Source organism: Medicago sativa, chromosome 4 (genome assembly GCF_051527215.1).
Source record: "Medicago sativa cultivar Bolivia chromosome 4, Bolivia_mono, whole genome shotgun sequence".
NCBI classification, from domain to species: Eukaryota; Viridiplantae; Streptophyta; class Magnoliopsida; order Fabales; family Fabaceae; genus Medicago; species Medicago sativa.
The window spans coordinates 92,721,306-92,733,130 of NC_140752.1; the positions used below are offsets into that span (position 1 = coordinate 92,721,306).

The 11,825-nt window shown below is 31.9% G+C and overlaps 2 pseudogenes across 1 annotated transcript; one reads left to right on the forward strand and one right to left on the reverse strand.

Moving 5' to 3' along the window:
• Nucleotides 1-3,458: 3,458 nt before the first annotated feature.
• On the reverse strand, nt 3,459-4,473 carry LOC146933857 (RING-H2 finger protein ATL78 pseudogene; annotated as a pseudogene). Its single transcript, XR_015007581.1, has one exon. The product of XR_015007581.1 is annotated as an RING-H2 finger protein ATL78 pseudogene (transcript).
• A 4,379-nt stretch (nt 4,474-8,852) lies between these two features.
• LOC146933858 (RING-H2 finger protein ATL78 pseudogene) lies at nt 8,853-9,746 on the forward strand (annotated as a pseudogene).
• The last annotated feature ends 2,079 nt before the right edge of the window (nt 9,747-11,825 follow it).

An 11,825-nucleotide genomic window follows, 5' to 3' on the forward strand; every position in this document is an offset into this window, starting at 1 on the left:
TGCATTTATTTAGAAGTTGGTCCAATTAACTTAATACATGTATTTTCCTTAAAAAAAACGAATTACTTTAGGGTTTAGGGTTTAACCTGAGAGCCTTGAAGTTTCGTCTTACAATGTTCATCCTTCACCGTAGGGCATTATTTAAGGATACCAAATAAAGAATAAAATTGTAACATTGCATTTATTTAGAAGTTGGTCCAATCAACTGAATACATGTGTTTTCCTTAAAATAAAATAAAACGAACTACTTTAGGGTTTAGGGTTTAACCTAAGAGCCTTGAAATTTTGTCTAACAATGTTCATCCTTCACCGTAGAGCGTTATTTATGGATAACAAATAAAGAATAAAATTGTAACATTGCATTTATTTAGAGGTTGGTCCAATCAACTAAATACATGTATTTTCTTTATAAAAAAACGACATACTTTAGGGTTTAGGGTTTAACATGAGAGCCTTGGGTTTAACCTAAGTTTATTGGACCTTATCAGATTCTTCGCCGAGTTGGTCCTTAGCTTATAAAATTACATTACCTCGAAATTTATCCAATCTTAATAGTGTGTTTCATGTGTCCCCACTGAGGAAGTATATGGATGACCCTTCACATATTATCATGCCTGATAAAGTGGAGCTTAAAGAAAATCTTTCTTTTGAGGTCCCTCCGATGAGTATTGAGGATCGAAGCGTGAAATACTTGTGGGGCAATGAGATTCCCTTATAGTCAAGGTGATTTGGAATGCAACTACAGGTGACGCCACATGGGAACGAAAAGAGCAGATAAGGGAGCTCTATCCGAACTTATTTGACGTCGACTAGTTTCGAAGACGAAACTTTCCTTTGGTGGGTTTTATAAAAAAGAAGAACTTATTCCAGTTTGATTTCTAATGCCCTAAAGTTTTAAATTAAATATTTGTTGTGTGTTGTGAATTTTATTTATTCAAATCAAATTAAATATACAAATAATAGTGACTAATTTACTAGATGAGATGCAGCTGATATTTTTTTAACGAAACCAATAACTAAAACATATCTACATTTTCCTGGAATTATTAATAGAATTATTAATGGAATTTTATTAATAGAATTATTAATAGAGTTAAATATGTCTTATGTTGCGAGTTCAAATCTAAGCAATGCCATTTTTTTTAAATTAAATTCAGTTTCTTTTAAGCTTTGAATGTCATGATATGTTATGAAACTGTTGAAAAAAAGTTAGAGTTAAATATATAAATGCCTTCCAACATTTTCTCACGCCTAATTAATGTTGGTTATTTGATTATAGGAGAGTTGACCAAATTTATTTGATTAATTGATGAGTGCCCCATATAATCTGTTATCAACCTCTTTAGGAAAATTCCATAGATCTGTGTAGTCCAAATTCATGCATTTATGCATATATTTGACCAGGATATTTCTCTCTTAATACTGCTTTCATCCGCGTTAATTTCCACCTTAATTTCCTTTGATTTGGTAACATTTCCTTCCTTAATTCATCAGACTCTCAATATTTCAAATCATTCTCATCTACACATTTGGTAACGTGGCCTTGGTGTGACAAGACCTTGTTCTCTGATGCAACTTTGTTGCTCCTCCAAAGTCTTTGGATCTGCTAATTTTATGTTAAAAATTAGGCATGTTAAAGAACATCAGACATGTTAAAAATTAGTTAGAACTTGAAAGGATTCATAATGGCAAGAAAAGTTCAATTCACGGAAGAGCCTGACCTTGAAAGCATGCACATATACGAGAGCAGTTGCGAGCAGCCAGCACCAACACGCGATAATAGAACTGGAAGGCGATTCATGGACATGAATGAATGAGTAACAAACTGAAACATGGTTCTACCCTGCAATGAACTGAATCATTAGCAAACTCAGCAAAATAGATATATAACATACAATTCTTGAAATTAAATTTACCAAAGAAAAGTGATCTAACCAGTAGTTTTGAAATTAGGGTTTAAAGCGAAATAAATTATCATAAAAAACCTAATTGTGAGAGTAAATTTTGACATAGAGCTCGATAAAAGATATGGAATCTGAATTGCACAATGAAACCCCAAAAACTCCAAACAATACCAGAAAAACCACAAAAAACTAACTAACCGAAGGGACAAACAAACTAAACCTCACCTCAATCTTTGTGATTTGAGAACGATTTGGAAAAAGGGAGGAGTGAATGATATGAACTTGTTCAAAGTGGAATTGGATTTCGATTTCAAATCAGGAACGAGGGACGAGTGACCAAGGAACTGGTTCAACTGAACCTCATCTCAATGTTTGAGTTTCGATTTTGAATGGTTTTGGAACGAGTTTTGTTAGTGATGAACATGTTTTCGATTTTGGGACGAAGATGAAGAGCAAAATGAATAATTTGCAAATGAAGAAGTAAGGACAAACAAAATGAACAGATGAAGAACAAAAATTATTTTATTTTAAATAAAATAAGTTAATAAATCAAAAGTAATTAATATTTTGTACGAGGACTGATTTGTAATAAGGTAAAATTTAATCTTACAGTGGTCCATCAGTAAGACACTAGCTGACATGGCATCAACATTTATTCTATTGGCTAAACAAAATGACTTTTCCAAAAAAGTCATTTTCTTAACTACACCATAGAAGCCCCCAAGTTTTAATATTGAAAATATTTCTATCAAAGTCACTGATAAGGACATGCACTTTCAATTTAAATAATATACAACAATCCCTTTATTCTTATCTCAAACTTTACCAAGAATCTCTCACTTGGATTATAATTTACATAAAATCAGTTGATTTGAAATCTATAAAATTAAATTTTTTGAAGGCATTTTTGTTATCATCGGTTCAAATAATTACTTCCTGCAGAATGTTGTTGAAAAATAATTGTACTCATAATTTTAACTAATGTATACTCCCTCCGTTCCTTTTTAACTGTCACATTTACAAAAAAAAATTGTTCCTATTTAAGTGTCACTTTTAGAGTTTAAGGTTGTAATATGTCGATTATACCCTTAACCTCTTAATTACCACATGTTATACATTAATTGCATAGTCCATCGTTATAGCCTAATCCAATTCCTGTACTCCATCAGATACATTTTATGAGGCCACAAAAAGGCTTTCTACTAATAAATGCAATAAACCACTCGGCTTGTTCCAATACATAGAGCTCCACAATTATGGCTCTTTAAATGTGTACAGTAACCATGCTTATGTAATTCCATGAAGAAAAAAAAAACACCCAACGTATGAACATGAAAAAGGAAATAGCCATGAAACAAGAAATTGCTTTGAACAACAATGAAGAAAAAAAATTGGAAGGAAAAAGAACGTGATTATTTCAGAAACAAAAGAAGAAGAAAATTTGGAAAGAAAAAAAAAACGTGATTACTTTTACTGATAGTTTGTTTTGGCTTTTGGGCTTCCCATACTCTTATAAAAAAAAACGTGATTACATATCAAAGAATAGCATGCATATCAAAGAATAGTTGATTGATACCAAGAAAAGTTGACTTTCAATAAAAGGGTTGAGTACCTAGGAAAAAGAGAGTATTAAGGGTAGAAAAGGAAAAAGAGAGCTAATTAACCTCTGCCTTGGTTGTAGAGAATTTGGCAAAAACGACAGATATAAAGGAACAGAGGGAGTATTTACTTTTAGGGTCAAACTAAAGCAACTAAAAAATTCAAACAATAACGAACATTTATCTGCTTTCTTCCCTATAGTTACATTCAAAAGCTTCATGGTCTAGTGGCTGAATCCTAATAATAGATTCCGGCACTGGCAACATAGGAGGCGGTGCTTCTGATCCAACAATCTTTCGACAAGTCTCAAGGAGGCACTGTCTGCACTTAGGGCATGATGAGTGTGATTTTAGCCATTTGTCGATGCAACGAACATGGAAACCATGATTGCATTTAGGTAAAATGCGCACTTTTTCACCCTTTGTGAAATCTGAGAGACATATCATACACTCTGCATCCAAACTTGGTAGTTTCAACTCAGTTGAGTAGTTCACCGTGGGAAATGTCTTGAGAGCTTTCTTCTTGATTCCTTTGTTGGCCAATTGAGGTGAAGAGTTGCTGCTAGAACTCGAAGAAGAGTCGTTGATGATGGCTACGTTTAGGGCACACCTTACAATGGAGTTTAATGCAATTGAGCAAATAATAGCACACAATAGGACAGCAACTATCATCACAACATTTGATTCAAACTCACGAGCACCAAAATACGAGTTAGTTGAATTGTGGTTGTGTGTGAGAACAGGGGAGCTGGTTGGTGATTGATAATCAATTGGATTTTGGAAGAGTAGCCTCCTTGTGTGAGATTCCACAAGAAGCTCATGGAGAAGTGGTGAAGTAAAAGAAGTAGAAGCATACATTGTTTTTTGGAGTTACTTAATTAGAGCTTGAGTAGTGTTGTTATATTATCCTAGACAGGGGACTATATAGACGTTAATATGGTAGAATTGATATGGTATCTAAGCTTTAATTAAAGTTTGTATTAACTAATACTACTGTATTAGCATTTGGTGCTTAGTTGCTGGTTAATTATAATATTGTTTAGGATTGTAGCTGTTTTAATTTTTTGTTCATCTTTTTGCTCCACTGATCACTATGCCTTTCTTTACATTATTTAATTTTGATATAATCTGGCTTTATAATCAAGTAGGGTTCATTTTAATTCCACTTTATGTCTAGCTGAGTGTGATGGGTGACAAGTGAAAAATAGGGTCCATTTTAATAGTATGTCACAAACAACCCTAAATAAAAAGTCATTTAGACACACATAATAATACACATTGTTTAATTGTTTCAAAATACAAATTATTAAATTCTTTTATCCTTCTCAATTTATGTAAAGTGTGTCTAAATGATTTGTATTTATGGTTGTGACATATTGTTGTTTTGCCACCAAACAACAAGGACCCAATTAGGAGAAATACTTACTCGATCATAAATAAAATAAGGTTAAACACACATATAAATTGGAAAAAATAAAGAAAAAGTATTTGAATGATGCGACTAAATTTTTTCTCATTTATTTGTTTATATCTATGTGAGTGTGCCTAAACATTTTTCATTTATATTTGTATCTAAGTAAGACTTGCTCCCAACGAGTTCATCAAGGAATAGTAGAGAGATGAGTTGATCCTACAAAAATATTTTCCAACTTTTTTTATATACAAAATTCCAAGGTTAAAAACTTCTTTTTGAGGGAAGGTTAAGGACTTAAAAGGACTTTATTCAATGTCTCATATTTTGGGTCCCTATGAGAGAAGGGAATAGACCAAGTGGACAAGTTTGTAATGGCCAACGGGAAAGTATTGAGAAAAAGGTCTATTGTTTTTTCCTTAGCTTGCAACGTACTTTTGTCTTTTGGTACTCATGCAAAGCGACAAGTTCAGGTTCAAAACATTAACATCACCCTTCAATGGATTATGAACAAGTATTACGTCCCTTATTCAAAAAAGAGAAAAAGAAGGCTAGTATTACCTTATTCAAAAAAAGAAGAAAAATAACCAGTATTACCTACTTCCACGTTACAAAAAGCAAAAGTGAAAGAAGATTGCATATATATCTTTTATCTTGATTTCCATATATGTCATTGTTTGAGGATATCTTCTCAACTAAATATATACTAGTAAGATAAAATCAAAGTATAATGTAAATGTTTTTATTGATTATTTTATATTTTTCTTTTGCAATATGGAAACCATTTTTGAATGGAAGTTAATGTCATATTAACACCAAATCATGTAATTTTAAACATAAAAAATTGGAGTATATGCCAAGTATTTCATCCTTTGAATTGCACACTCATTCACCTTAGAACAGTTCATCAATTCTTTGATAATAAGTGTCGTATTCTCATCAAATAAAGAAAACTGAAAAAGAGAATTAATGGGTGATTTAAATACCTAGTCATAGAGCACAATAATATTAAAATTACAAAGTAAGTGTGAAATTAACAATATAAAAAAAAAAAAAAACCATAATATTCCTACTTTGTAGTTCATTTGTGTTATCTTCTAAGATCTTGTGTTCGATCTTTCTTTTTGATTTTTCTGGCTTTGTTGGGCTTCTTTTACTTTCACTGGTTTGGTGTTTGTCATCATTAAGATTAAAAGGATAAAACTTGTTTTTTTTTTCTTCCTTCAAATGCCTCACTATTATTAAAAGATAACACTTAGACACATGACCTAGAAAAAAGATAACCAAAATTGACCCATAAAATATTTGTTGGAACACATGGAGTAGTGTTAGAGTGTGAATTTTAAAAAAATTCTCGTGTCAGTTTTCTTAATTATTGCTCATTTATGAGATGAAGTCAAAACATTAATTTTGTAACGGTCAAATGATATTTGCATCCTCACCTATAAATAGAGCTCTCGTTCCTCACTTCTACTCACACCAAAAGTTCTCTTGAGTTATCAAAGAATTTTTCTCTCTTCTCCCTCCTTTAGCTTGTGTTGACAAGCTATACTTTTCTTCTCCCTCTTTTTCTGACCCGTCAAATTTAAAGAGTGTTCTTAAGACCATAGTCATTTCGAGAAATAATGTCCCTTCAGAATTAAGAATGGAGCATAGTCTTTTCGGTATATTTTGTCCCTTCGGAAATAAGAGTATTCTTGAGATCATAGTCCCTTCGAAAAATAAGAAGGCTTAATTGCACTTTTGCCCCCTATATTTTGCCAATTGTGCGATTTTGCACCCCATTGTTTCAAATGAGCGATCTTGCACCCCATAGTTTTCCCCCTTTCTGATTTTGCACCCCAAAAAATCAAAAACATATTCAGTTTTTTTCCAAAAAATTTAAAAAATCGAAAAAAATTTAAAAAATTAGAAAAAAAATCAGAAAATATAATCAGATTTTTTTTAAAATTCTGGAATTTAATTTTCAAAATACAAAAAAAAGTAAATTTTCATAATTTTAAAAAAAGGTCAGATTTATTTAAAAAAAATTCTAGAAAAAAATTAATTTTTAAAAATCTGGATACCAATTTAAAAAAAGGTCAGATTTTTTTAAAAAATTCTGGAAAAAAAATTTAATTTTTAAAAATCTGGATACCAATTTAAAAAAAGGTCAGATATTTTTTAAAAATTCTGGAAAAAAATTTAATTTTTGAAAATCTGGATATCAATTTAAAAAAAGGTCAGATTTTTTTAAAATTTTGAAAATTTAATTTTTTTTTGTATTTTGAAAATTAAATTCCAGAATTTTTAAAAAAATCTGATAATATTTTCTGATTTTTTCCTAATTTTTTAAATTTTTTTTTATTTTTTAAATTTTTTGGAAAAAAAACTGAATATTTTTATGATTTTTTGGGATGCAAAATCAGAAAGGGGGAAACTATGGGGTGCAAAATCGCTCGTTTGAAACAATGGGGTGCAAAATCGCACAATTGGCAAAATATATGGTGCAAAATCGCTCGTTTGAAACAATGGGGTGCAAAATCGCACAATTTGCAAAATATAGGGAGCAAAAGTGCAATTAAGCCAAATAAGAATGATCTTAAGAATATAATCCATTTTGTATGTTTTATACCCTTGGAGAAGTTAGAGGTTAGAGTGGTGGAAACATCATATTAGAGTGGTCTTAGTACCATAATAGAGTGGTAGAAATACCATATTGGAGTGGTCTTAGCACCATTTTTTAAGGTGTATTTCTAGAACGGATCCTACAGTGTAATAGGACTCCGAAACAGTTGTAGCTGGACTGTTTTATCCTGGGGCGTCGTGGTTGATAGTCTGCTTGCACAATTTTGAGCGGTGTCACGAAACGTCTTACAAAGAGCGACCTATTCCGCGACTCAGCCTAATAATCTCTTCGGTGACAGAAATATTTTTTTAACTAATTTTGACTATTGTTCCAACAATATTTACCTAAGGAAAATTAATCTTCTTGATTTATATGAAAATAAGTGCATTCTTCAAATTGTATCTTATGTGACCCATGAAAATAAAAGAGTCATTAGAAAATAAAACTTATATGGGAAATGTTAATTTGAGCCCTTAAGGTACAAATTTAGAAGCCAAATGTAGAAATACTGTATTAGAATGCGTGCATTAAATTTAATCTTTAATGTTTTAAAGAGTTGAATGCACAAAATTTAAGGAAATATTTCTTTTTTGGGATTTCTTAACATGTGCCCTAAGGGCACAAGTTAACACTACCCAACTTATATTAATAGGGACTTTAACCGTTTATTGTAGTCTTACCGATCTTGAATGATTAATATCTAAAATTGCGCACATAAAATACCCTATGCACACTAAAAAGTTGATTAAGTAACCTTTGTTAGTGTCAATCTCTCTCTTTTCTCACAAGATGCAGGTACAAAGAAACAGTCATAGTAGTGATATCCAACAAATCAGGATATGGATGCAAGTAAGTGGTATCGCTTTTAATGATAAAACCATGACTAAAATTCTTGTCTTCCGCGGTTATTAATTCACTATGTGCGCTACTCCATCCAATTGTCCAAATATGTCATTGCCACATTCAAGATACGGATCCAAGTAGTGGTGGTACTTGTTAATTTGTCTTACTACCACATTCAAGATTTATAATCACTCTGTGCGCCACTCCATCCAACATGTTATAATCAAAGCCAAAAAGCTATACAGATCAATAAAAACAAAAAGAAAAGGAAAGAATAATGGATTGCATATCAAATTTAGCTGAAACATTTTGCCAATTTGATGCATTATTGTCATTGTTAAATACCCTGGAGCCACGACTTCATAAACCAATTAAATAAACATATTGCGATCTAATTATAATAATAGTTAAATTCAAACTTTAATAAAAGCAAGATACCATATCCTATATCATATTATATAACTAACCTATATATAGTCCCCTAACTAAGATACAACATAACAACAACTCAAGCTCTAATTAACTAACTCATCAATTAGTTCCCCAACAAAAAACAATGTATGCTTCTACTTCCTTTACTTCACCATTTCTCCATGAGCTTCTTGTCGAATCTCGCACAAGAAGGTTACTCTTTCAAAATCCAATTGATTATCAATCACCAACCAGCTCCCCTGTGTTAACAAACAATCACAATTCAACAGACTCAAATTTTGGAGCTCGTGAATTTGATTCAAATGTTGTGATGATAGTTGCTGTCCTATTATGTGCTTTTATTTGCTCACTTGCATTAAACTCCATTATAAGGTGTGCCTTAAGGGTTTCAAACGTAGCCATCAACAACAACGACTCTTCGTTGAGTTCGAGCAACAACAATTCACCTCAATTGGTCAACAAAGGAATCAAGAAGAAAGTTCTCAAGAAATTCCCAACAGTGAGTTATTCAGCTGAGTTGAAGCTACCAAGTCTAGATATAGAGTGTATGATATGTCTCTCAGAGTTCACAAAGGGTGAAAAATTGCGCATTTTACCTAAATGCAACCATGGATTTCATGTTCGTTGCATTGACAAATGGCTAAAGGAACACTCATCATGTCCAAAGTGTAGACAATGCCTTCTTGAAACTTGTCGGAAGATTGGTGGGTCGCAGGTGCAACCAATTGTGTTGCCAGTGCCAGAAACTATTATAACGATTCAACCACTAGAACCTGAAGATTTGGAGCGTAACTATAGGGAAATATAAGCTAATTATAGTTGAGCAAGAAACTTTTTTTTTGCTTTACTTTGACCTCAAATGTAAAAATACTTCGGTTAAAGTTATTAATTCATTTTTTTCTAATAAGATAATGGTGTAATTAATTATTTGAAGTTTAATTTTGAACCAACAGAATACATATATCTTGTGTTGAACAAATATGTATATATTTTTTCAAAGAAGAAACAAGAATGAAAGAAAACAAAAGTATAAATTACTCTGGTATATTTTGTACCTATTATCGATGAACAAACTAGTAAACATGCGTGTCCCATGTCTTCATCTAGGATTTTCTATGATGATTTAATTTCTCTCGAGGTCTGTCGATTTCTTTGGGGATTTTCAAATAGCCCATCGAACTAACTAAAATTGTAATTTTATCCTTGAACTTGTGATGGATGCAATAACTAAGGTATGTTGTTTAGTTGACCATTAGAAAAGAGCTTCAATTTAATGGATGCAAGAACTAACGATGCTAAAATAATTAATCGCCTATTTTGTGCTTATACTACTAGTGTTTGATTTCGGCACAAAATGGGTGATTAGTTATTCTCTATAATAACACAGTTTTGTTGAAACAAATTTTACAACACGCAATAGAAGAGGGCACACGAAGGGGGAACTAAGGCTTTTGTCTGGAATGTCTTTTCGCGATTTTAAGGTTGGTAAACACATATTAATCATCTTGGGTAGTTAGAAATCATTAGTGAAAGGATTCAAGCAAGCTTTCTCTAGTGTGTTCTTAGGTGAAAATCATTGAGGTTGAGAGAGGAAAGGAGAGAAAGTAGAGATTGATCTTGGTGAGCAATTGAGAATAATTTTTTGTCACTTTGTAATTCTCTTTTGTATATCTTGTAAAAACTCGTTGGTAGTGAATTTAGAGAGTTGTTCTCTCCCCTCAAAAGTTGGTCAATTTGGTATGAACTGGGTAAGCAATCTTGCTGAAAAATCGAAGTACAAGTGTTGTCTCAATTCTCGAAAAACCGGTCACTTCATAAAGGATTGTCCTAAGTTAAGGGAAAATGATGATTCGATGCAAGTTGCTTCAGAGGATGATTATGAGTGGTGATGCACTAGTGTTTGCAAGTTAGGAATCGAAGAAGAGTTGAGTTATGGACTCTATTGTTAGAATTTCTTCTAATATTTTGTGGGCTACAATCAATTGTTGGTTTTGGTTTTAATAAAAAACGGACTGATATTGTGATCCATTTGATGATGCTTAGGCCCTAATAAAAGTGATCAATTAATAATGGGCTTTTGGGCACTTAATCTGATTTGTGTAGAAACATAGTGTAGGCCCAAACACTAGGCCCATGATGGGTGGTGCCTAGGGTTGCACGGTTATAAATAGAGAGGCTAGGTCCCCTTTGCCATCACTCTGACTATTCTGCTCATTAGCGGTTTGTCCCATTGAAAACCCTAAGTTTGGAGCATGTGAAAGGCAAAGGAAGACTTTGTCTCAAATCTCGGCGAGTTCAGTGATCATGGTTTCCAAGTAAGTGTGTTCTAATTTCATATAATGATTCGATCTTTCAATTAAATTGTTTACATGTGGTATCAGAGCCTAATATTATATGATTTAGAACCCTAATTTTAATTTTTTGGTTAATCATGCGGTTACGAGATTTTAATTTTGATATGTGCTTGTGTGTGCGGTGGTTGTTTCAAAATTCAATTATATTTTTTATTGCCATATGTGTTCCGCCGCTGCCGTCACTTTATTCAGAGTGCACTATTGAGAATCAATGATTTTATAACAAAAACAAACTAATAATGCTTTGTTAATCTTAATTTTGTTACAACATCTAATCTCGTAAAGTTTCGGTTTCTGGTTTAATCAAAAATCAAAAGTTGCAACTTATTTGATTGCATTCTTGGTTGCTTGTATTTTTGGTTGATGTCATATAAATATGGATTTCGATTTTCGATGCCAACCACTTCGATTTGTGAATATGTAAAAACTATATAGAATTTTGATTATTTATTCCTTTTGTATAATTATTTATAATTATAATATAAATAGATGCATGGTTGTTGCATTCAGTATATATATTATTAATTTTTTTTTTTATCGAATAGTTAATTGATTCAATCACAATTTTATGAAGGCACTTAATCAATTGTATATGCTTATGTATACATTTGGGTTTAGAAATATATATATATATATGTCCTTCAATGAACATCCAAACCAAAAATCAAAAGGGTA